The 9,795-nt window shown below is 39.8% G+C and overlaps 1 pseudogene across 1 annotated transcript; it reads left to right on the forward strand.

Moving 5' to 3' along the window:
- The first annotated feature begins 620 nt into the window (after positions 1-620).
- LOC116068984 lies at positions 621-2,352 on the forward strand (annotated as a pseudogene). Its single transcript, XR_004109791.1, has one exon. The product of XR_004109791.1 is annotated as a splicing factor 3A subunit 3 pseudogene (transcript).
- Positions 2,353-9,795: the final 7,443 nt, after the last annotated feature.

Below are 9,795 nucleotides of genomic sequence, written 5' to 3' on the forward strand. Positions count from 1 at the left end.
GGGGCAGAAGTCACCATAGAAAACATTGACACAACAATCAAAGAAAATGCAAAAAGCAAAAAGCTCCTAACCCAAAACATCCAGGAAATCCATGAGGCACTGAGAAGACCAAACCTAAGGACAATAGGTATAGAAGAGAGTGAAGGCTCCCAATGTAATGGGACAGTAAATATCTTCAACAAAGTTATAGAAAAAAACTTCCCTAGCCTAAAGAAAGAGATGCCCATGAACATACAAGAAGCCTATAGAACTCCAAATAGACTGGACCAGAAAAGAAATTCTTCCTGTCACATAATAATAAAAACACAAAATGCACTTGTAAACAAAGAGAGAATTTTAAAAGCAGTGAGGGAAAAAAGGCAAGTAACATATAAAGGCAGGCCTATCAGAATTATGGCAGACTTCTCACCAGAGACTATGAAAGCTAGAAGATCCTGGGCAGATGTCATACAGACCCTACAAGAACACAAATGCCAGCCCAGACTACTATACCCAGCAAAACTCTCAATTACCATAGATGGAGAAAACAAGATATTCCATGACAAAACCAAATTTATACATTATCTTTCTACAAATCCAGCCCTACAAAGGGTAATAGATGGAAAACATCAACATAAGGAGCAAAACTAGGAGTGTTAGTGGTCTGAATTGCAGTGCTGTGACCAAGGGAAAATGGAGACAATATTAGAGCAGCAACGGCGCTATCATGAGGAGAAGGAACGGCTTATGGATGTTATGGCCAAAGAGATGCTTACTAAGAAGTCCACGCTTCGGGACCAGATCAATTCCGATCACCGCACTCGGGCCATGCAAGATAGGTACATGGAGGTCAGTGGGAACCTGAGGGATTTATATGATGACAAAGACGGACTACGAAAGGAGGAGCTCAATGCTATTTCAGGACCCAACGAGTTTGCTGAATTCTATAACAGACTCAAGCAGATAAAGGAATTTCATCGGAAGCACCCAAATGAGATCTGTGTGCCAATGTCAGTGGAATTTGAGGAGCTACTGAAGGCTCGAAAGAATGCAAGTGAAGAGGCACAAAACTTGGTGGAATTCACAGATGAAGAGGGATATGGTCGCTACCTTGATCTCCATGACTGCTACCTCAAGTACATTAACCTGAAGGCATCTGAGAAGCTGGATTACATCACATACCTGTCCATCTTCGACCAGTTATTTGACATTCCTAAAGAAAGAAAGAATGCAGAGTATAAAAGATACCTGGAGATGCTGCTGGAGTACCTACAGGATTACACAGATAGAGTGAAGCCCCTTCAGGATCAGAACGAGCTTTTTGGGAAGATTCAGACCGACTTTGAGAAGAAATGGGATAATGGCACCTTTCCTGGATGGCCGAAAGAGACAAGCAGCGCCTTGACTCATGCAGGAGCCCATCTTGACCTCTCTGTATTCTCCTCCTGGGAGGAGTTGGCATCCCTGGGTCTGGACAGGTTGAAATCTGCACTGTTGGCTTTAGGCCTGAAGTGTGGTGGAACCCTAGAAGAACGAGCTCAGAGGCTCTTCAGCACCAAAGGAAAGTCCTTGGAGTCACTCGACACCTCTCTGTTTGCCAAAAATCCCAAGTCAAAGGGCACAAAAAGAGACACTGAGAGGAACAAAGACATTGCCTTCCTGGAAGCCCAGATCTATGAATACGTGGAGATTCTTGGGGAACAGTGACAGCTCACTCATGAAAATGTACAGCGCAAGCAAGCCAGGACAGGCGAGGAGCGGGAGGAGGAGGAGGAGGAGGAGCAGATCAGTGAGAGCGAAAGTGAGGATGAGATCATTTACAACCCCAAAAACCTGCCTCTGGTTTTGCTGGGATGGCAAACCCATCCCCTACTGGCTGTATAAGCTTCACGGCCTGAACATCAACTACAACTGTGAGATTTGTGGAAACTACACCTACCGAAGGCCCAAGGCCTTCCAGCGGCACTTTGCGGAATGGCGTCATACTCATGGTATGAGGTGTTTGGGCATCCCAAACACTGCCCACTTTGCAAATGTGACACAGATTGAAGATGCTGTCTCCTTGTGGGCCAAGCTGAAACTGTAGAAGGCTTCAGAGCAATGGCAGCCTGACACCGAGGAAGAATATGGAAGACTCCAGTGGAAATGTTGTGAACAAGAAAACATACGAGGATCTGAAAAGACAAGGGCTGCTCTAGTAGTTGGCCGTGCCCAGGCTTCCCTGAGAAACCTGAGAAAATTTTTCCCAACCAAATGTTCTTAAAAGACTTTTTTGCTATGTAGTATCTACCTTATAGAAACAAGACATGCTGTCAGGTTGAGAGTTGAGATGTGTTTTATCTTTGTTTTATATTAAAAAGATCTGTGGGAAAAAAAAAGGAGCAAAACTACACCCTAGAAGAAGCAAGAAAGTAATATTTCAACAAATCCACACAAATCTAACTCTACCTCTTACAACAAAAACAACAGGATTTGACAATTACCTTTTCTTAATATCTTAATATGAAAATTAACATTACCAACATATCCTAATCAATTGAAATCCAAAAATATGAGGAATTAGAAATTTGTTGATTGTCACCAATGGTCTCTCTAATTTGGTAATTGGAGAAATAGGTCCAACATTGTACAATCTACATATACTTTCAGCTTGTTTGTGACAGTGTCTTGCTGTGTACAAAGTAAGGGTCTTGAAATCTTGCTTCTCCTGTCTCAGCTTCTCTATTAGTAGTATTGTTAAGTTCATGTTTTTACACTATACTATGTTTTTCAGAACAGCTTATATATTTCAAAAGTATTTATATTCCCAAGGGGAGACATAGACAATTAACTTTGGAGGTGGCTTGTAGGGAAAAGAACAAAGAGTGAGACTGGATGCTTTGTTTGACATTTGTAGCTCTTTTATCAAGTTTGAAGAAGAGGAATTTTTAAGTTACTCTTTTTCTGAGATGAATGCTTTTCTAAGTCATCACAGCCAATGAATCAGATTCTTACCCTCACCTAATGTCTGTGCCACCCTCCAAGCAGAACTATTGTTCATTGAAACAGTTGGTGAATGACTTTATGGATAGACTATCTTAATACACACACCATTTCTTAAATGAATGTAACCTGTTCTCTCTGGGCTGAGAACAAAGTCATTCACTCAAGTCAAATAGTTTTGACCATAGCAGGAAGTCTGTATCCAAAACTCATGCCTACAATTCATTTCGTGGTGCAGCAGAACTGTCAACTCTCAGCTTAGCTACAATGGAGGTAAAATCCTTCGGTGATGTGAGAGTCTTTGAAGTACAGCCTTATTACAATGAAATCCAATGTCTAAAAATTGTTATTATTTTGGGCTTGTACCACAGTAAGAGCCAAGATTTTAAACTTTACTAAATATAAAACAAACAAACAAAAAGACTTTATATATTTATGTTTGTTTAAGAAAATACTAGTAGTGATGTATTATTTTGAAATATACAGTTAATATGTTTGGAGTTATTTAAAATTTATATTGAGAAAAACGTATGTATTTTCACTATTGTTGGAGACAAGCATCTACATAACACTGTTAAATTGATTGTTGTTTTATACCAAACAACTTTTATAATACTCATTTTTATTGTTATAATATTTTATAAATCTTAAAGAATATGACAAAAAAGATATTGTAGGTATTAAAGAGGGGGTCTCTGGGAGGAGTTAGGGTACAACAGGGAAACAAGGATGTGATTTAATTCTATTTACTTAAAGTATGTTTTTAAATGTTAATAAATTCAGATAAATTGAAATCATGTAACTTTTCTTTTCATAATGCAATAAAAGTTAAAAGAATAAACCAATAAAATAAAATAATAAAAAAGAAAAAATATATAAATCTAGTAGAAAGCAAAAAATGTCAGCATTAAATTCTCATTACAGATAAGAAAACTGAGTCCTACAGATACTGTTCAATTTATTGTAAATTACAATGCAGACTGAAGACTGTAACACAGACCTTTTCTAGTCTCTAGCCTAATAGAATGTCATTATCTCAAATCACCACTTTACTCTGAAGCAGAAAACAATTAATAAAGGAAATAATTTCTAGAATGAGCATCTTGATATAACCTGTAGCAGTTTAATGATTTCTCCACAAACAGGAGGGTGTCCTGGTCACATGTGGTCACATGCAATTGAAACAATTAGTGCTCTGCTCTCAGTGAGATGTAACCTTCACTAATGCTTCCCTGTTTCATTTTTCACTTTTGGTAAGATAAAGGGGCCTAAGGGCTAGAGTTGTGTATTTATCTTCATGCCATATACAGTGGTTTGTCTAAGAGTTTCCTAAGGGTCATGTACTAAGGGCTAAGTCACCACCAGCAAGGGGTATGGCTGGAAGGAAATGTAAATGGTGTACCATACAGAAAAAAGAAATGTGATCACCACATGCATATCCTTGAAGATTGTATTGGGACTCCAGACACTTTTTTCTGTCTGCCTCACAGCAACCATGAGATGAACAGATTTCTCTGATTGTGGTGTATGTCCATGGCACAGAACACAGAACAGAGAGCCTGTATTGGGCATGGAATTTGGCTTTAAAATGTCCAAAACTGGAAGAAAAAAATAACCTTCCCTCATTTAGAAAGATTTATTTTTAATCTCTCTCTCTCTCTCTCTCTCTCTCTCTCTCTCTCTCTCTCTGTATGTGTGTGAGTGTGTTTGTGTGTATCTGTGTATGTATGTATGTATGTATGTATGTATGTATGTATGTATATATGGATGTATATATATGAATAGATAGGGATGTGGGTGCTTGAGGTGGCAGAAGGCCCACTAGATGCACAGGAGCTGGAGTAACAGGCAGAGCAAGCCACCTGAGAATTACATACTGGTTTGCAAAAACAAGAAAGGATTGTAACTGCTGGGCCATCACTCTAGCACTAGCCTTTTCTTCTCTTTTAAATTGATTTGTTTTGAGTATTTGTTTTAACACCTGAATCGCAAGAAGCAGAAAAGAGGAAGACTGTTCACTTTGGCTCAAAGACTTTTATGTGAGAAGAAAGCTCTGGGGCATCCTGATCATATAAGACAGCCAAATTAGTTCCCAAAATACATTTGCTGTGCTAAATATCAAGGACTCAGCGGCCACTGCAGCCTTGGGTTAAGCAGGATAGTGGCATAATTGTTGTCATGCACATAGTGCAGGTTTTGAGGATATGCTCAAAAAAGAGTTATGAATCATGGAGGCATCTACTTGAATTTCAAAGGAAAGTGAGGGAGACCAAACAGCATTTTACAGAGCTTGAGTCCATGCTAGTGGTCTCTAACAGTGTAATGTTTGAATCTGTGAATCCTATATAACCGAGAAGGCTGAAGCCATTTGGAACTCAATCATGGAACTGTGAGCCTTCAGTAGAGGACATTGTACTAGAGAATTTAATACTTGTGATCTTGGGTTTTAGTGTTGGTTTGGTCTGATTGCTCCTTTTTATCTATTTCTTTTCTGTGGAATGTGATTGTTAGGAATACCATTGTATCTTAGAAGTATATGTCTTTCTTATTTATTTTTATACGCTCACAACCAAGTTTTCTTTGAGTATCAGTGTACAATTTGGACTTGAACTTTTGATACATGCTGTCTCAGTTACAACTGGAGATTCTTTAAAATGACCTACACGTATTTTTTATCTACAGATGAACAAGTACCTTTGGGATCAGAAGAAGAATGTTCAAGTTTGGGTGTGAAATGTTCAAAAAAAAAGGTCATAAACTTGACAGTTTGGTTATAGAATTATTGAGCGTTTGGGATGCCATGGATCTTTAGGAGATAGAGCCTACAGTAATGAAGTAAAGTCACTTTTGGCATGTGCTGGAAGAGACATTGGGAACTTATCTCAATCTTGACTTTCTCAGTTTTGTTTCTTGCAGCTTTTAGGAGAATAAGCCTCCTCTGTCATGCGCTCCCCATAGGCCTAAAGCAACAGGATCCAATGATAATGGGCTGAAGCCTTTGAAACTATAGGCTAAACAAGCCATTCTGCCTCTTAAGATGCTCATCTCAGGTATCTGGCCATAGGGATGACATGCTAGATGAGCAGATTTTATGTTAAGTGATCTTCATTATTGTTTAGTGTTTGAATAAAAATATTTTCCCAGCGGGGCCGGAGCGAGCAGGGCCAGAGTGAGGGGGCCAGCAGAGGTCCTGAGTTCAATTCCCAGAAGCCACACACATGATGACTCAGGGCCATCTGTACAGCTACAGTGTACTCATACACATAAAATAAATAAAATAAATCTTTAAAAATATTTTCCCACATATTTGTTTTATTTTTATATGGATTATTTTAGGCTGATTTTATGAACAGCATTCTATTTCTTGATTCCTTAATCCAGTCATTATCTCTGTCTCTTTTAACATATAAATGAATTTGGTAGATATGATTGTTGATCATGGTTGTGAATGTAGGTAATTTGTAGGTCATTCCTTCTGGTGAACGGCCAGATAAAAGACAAGGGGGGAAAGAGATTTATAATTTGCCTGCTTGCCTTTACTCTTACTGGTAAGTTCATGTATTATATCGCTACAGCCACAAGCAGTTTCCTTGGGCTTTCAACACAGGCTAATGAGCCATGGGTCTTCAAACCCTCAATACAAGATTGTAATTTCTGTGACACTCAGATTCTGAGCAGCTAGTGAATTCTCAGCTTCTTAAGTGTAATTTTTGTTGGACTATCTGGACCACACACACACACACACACACACACACACACACACACACTTGAGAGAGAGAGAGAGAGAGAGAGAGAGAGAGAGAGAGAGAGAGAGAGACAGAGACAGAGACAGAGAGAGACAGAGACAGAGACAGAGACAAAGACAGAGAGACAGAGAGAGAGAGATCTTTTGTTTTCTCCAGCTTCTCACTTTTGGGGTGGTTGGGGAGGTTACAGTTTATTACTTGTTAAAGTATTTCTGTATTTCCCTTGGAGTTTTCTTGGTGAAAATTCTGTTATGTTAAATTCTGTCATTGTAAATTTAAAACTCTAGCCCGATGGTCTCTCTTAGTTACCATCATGTAGCTATTACTTGTTAGTCTTTTGACTTTCTTATTGCTGATATGAATTCTCTTACTAAACTGACAGACAACTAACAGTGCCAGTACTTTATAGTAACTTTTAGAATTGCCTGTCCAGATTTTTTTGCTCACTTCAGCTATTACCTTTTTAGCTTATAGATTCATGATTACTTTAACTACTGATTTTTATTTCTTCATATATTTCTTTTTTGTCTCCTCATTATTTCTCTGTTAAATTCTACTTCTACTGTGGATTATCTTTTTCTAGTTTTTCTTCCACATACCACCCTGGTAAGGATTCGGAGCTCTCACATCTTGCTTTGGAATAATTGTTTAAAATGTCTATATTTCAACGAGTGGGCTGCTTTTGTTAATCTGGTAAAGTTTTGTTCTTGTATTTTTTTGTCATTTGTAACAGTTTTAATGGGCATCATGCCCTCTTCATTTAATTGTAAGCACACTTATTTTAAATTCAGAATGTTCCATAAAGTTAATTTCATTTGAAACGTATTTGTGTCTCTATGATTCATGATATACAATGTTGGTCACTGTTGGTAGCATCAGCATACAGAAATTGTTTTGGTAATATGGATTACAGATTTAATTATATGACCATACTTTAAATAGCTTTAGTTTTCTCTCCTGTTCATCATTACCTATCCCTTTCAAACCTGTAGATTTACTCAAAGGTGCTCAGGGCCCCAACTTCTGAAACTGGACTTTAAGAAGGCCATTTAAAAGTTTTGGGTTTTGCTGTTAATGATATGAACCATCTGAGGTTTTCTTGAATTCTTAACAGTAGACATGCTTTTGCTTAAGCTCATTTTCAAAAAATTTTAGAATTTGGTCCAGACTAGGAAGGGATTTTCTGTTTCAAAAGCTGTCAGGTTGGTAGTAGAGTTAGCCACTAAAACCCTGGTTTAAAGTATTGAATCTATTCTTCTTTCAATCTCTCTTTTTTTTTTTTTGGATATTAATTCCAATGCAAATGAGGATGGCAACAACTATGTCTTTCATTACTGCTTTAGAAATGCAAAATGGCATAGCCACTATGAAAGCAATCTTACAGATTTTTGTGAAATAAAACAAATTCTTTACATTTTTTATTTATTCATTTTACAACTCAATATCTGCCCCTCCTTTTCTCCCAGTATCCCTGTCACACAAGTCCTCTCCCTATTCTACCTTCCTCCACTGAGAAGGGGAAGTTGCCCTCTAGATCTCATCCCCCACACCTACACTCTCCTCCCCAATCCTGACATCAAGTCAATGCTGGACTACGTGCATCCTCTCCCACTGAGGTCAGACAAGGCTGTATATTTAGGGGCACAGGATCCACAGGCAAACACACAAGCAACAGGCTCAGGGATAGCCCCTGCTCAAGTTGTTGGGGCACCCACATGAAGATCAAGTTGCTCATCTGCTACATATGCACAGGAGGCCTAGGTGCAACCTGTGCTTTTGGTCTTTGGTTTGAGATTCAGACTCTGGGTCCAAGGATCCAAGTTAGTTGACTCTGTTGATCTTCGAGATTCCCTGTCCTCTTTGGATCCCTCAATCCTTCTCCCAATTCTTCTGTAAGACTCCCCAAGCTCCATCTGATGTTTGCATTTGAGTCTTTGCATCTCTTTCCATTTGCTGCTCCATGGAGCTTCTCAGAAGACAGTTACTGTAGGTTCTTTGTAAGGTTGTGGGCCCACACTAGCTCCACTACAGAGCACAACTGCTTGAGGACGCAAAATGAGGGGAGTTTGGCTGCACTTATCCCACACTGTGGCTGCTGAAGTGGGTGTTGGGCTGTAGCAAGGAGTGGCGCCACTTCAGGGGTGGGAAAGTGCAGTATGAAATGTGGGAAAGCAGGAGCTGGTTTGGGGGTTCCTGGCTCTGGAATGAGGCAGGGGTCTTGGGGGTTCTCAGGTTCTTGGATATCTAGGAACCACTGGAAATTGCAGAAGAGTAGTAGAGACCAGAGGTGGGGGCCGGCAGGCTGTGCCTAGCCCTGGGCTGCGGGAAAAGAGGAGTTCTAGCTGGTCCCAGTGGGGAAGATAGTCCTTGGTTTGGTGGGTGGTTGGCTTGGATGTGGTTGTGGCTTGAAGAGCAGAGACGCTTTCCACAGGAGACTAGACTGTAGCTCTGGTTCCCCATGAAAAGAGATGTCCATGGTTCTAACCAGTTTATTGTCATGTGGAAAGTAGATGCTTAAAAGCATACCCCACTTCTCTGGGTAGGCCTGAAATTAAATACCTTTTGCCTGGAGAAATGTCTGGGATTGGCACTCCCTCAGAATCTGTAGGTACCCCATTATCATGGAGAATTCTGTTTTGGGCCTATAGAGGAAGGTCTTGTCTCTTTTCCTATTGTCTTGGTCTGAGCTGTTAGGGATGCCTCATCTACATGTGAAAGGGCTGGGGCTTTACCCTTACAGTGACTACCAGCCACAAATCTCTCTATGGGGGTTATACTGACCTGGAGCTGGGAGCAGCCAAAGCTCCCACTGTCCCTTCAACACCTCTGGGGCTTCAAGCCTTCAGCTCAAACTTACCAGGCTTCCTCTCACAGTCCACAGTCCCGCAGTTTGCAGTTCTTGTCTGCAAACACAACAGAGTATCATTAATAGTGTTATAGATAGGTTCTTGCCCATGGAATGGGTCTCAATTTGGGGCAGTTATGGTTGACCATTCCTGCAGTCTGCTCTGTCTTTGTCCCTACATATCTTGTGGGCAGGACACATTTTGTATAGAAGATTTTGTGGGTGGTTTACTATTCTTGTTCC

Source organism: Mastomys coucha, unplaced genomic scaffold (assembly GCF_008632895.1).
Source record: "Mastomys coucha isolate ucsf_1 unplaced genomic scaffold, UCSF_Mcou_1 pScaffold22, whole genome shotgun sequence".
In the NCBI taxonomy this organism is placed as follows: Eukaryota; Metazoa; Chordata; class Mammalia; order Rodentia; family Muridae; genus Mastomys; species Mastomys coucha.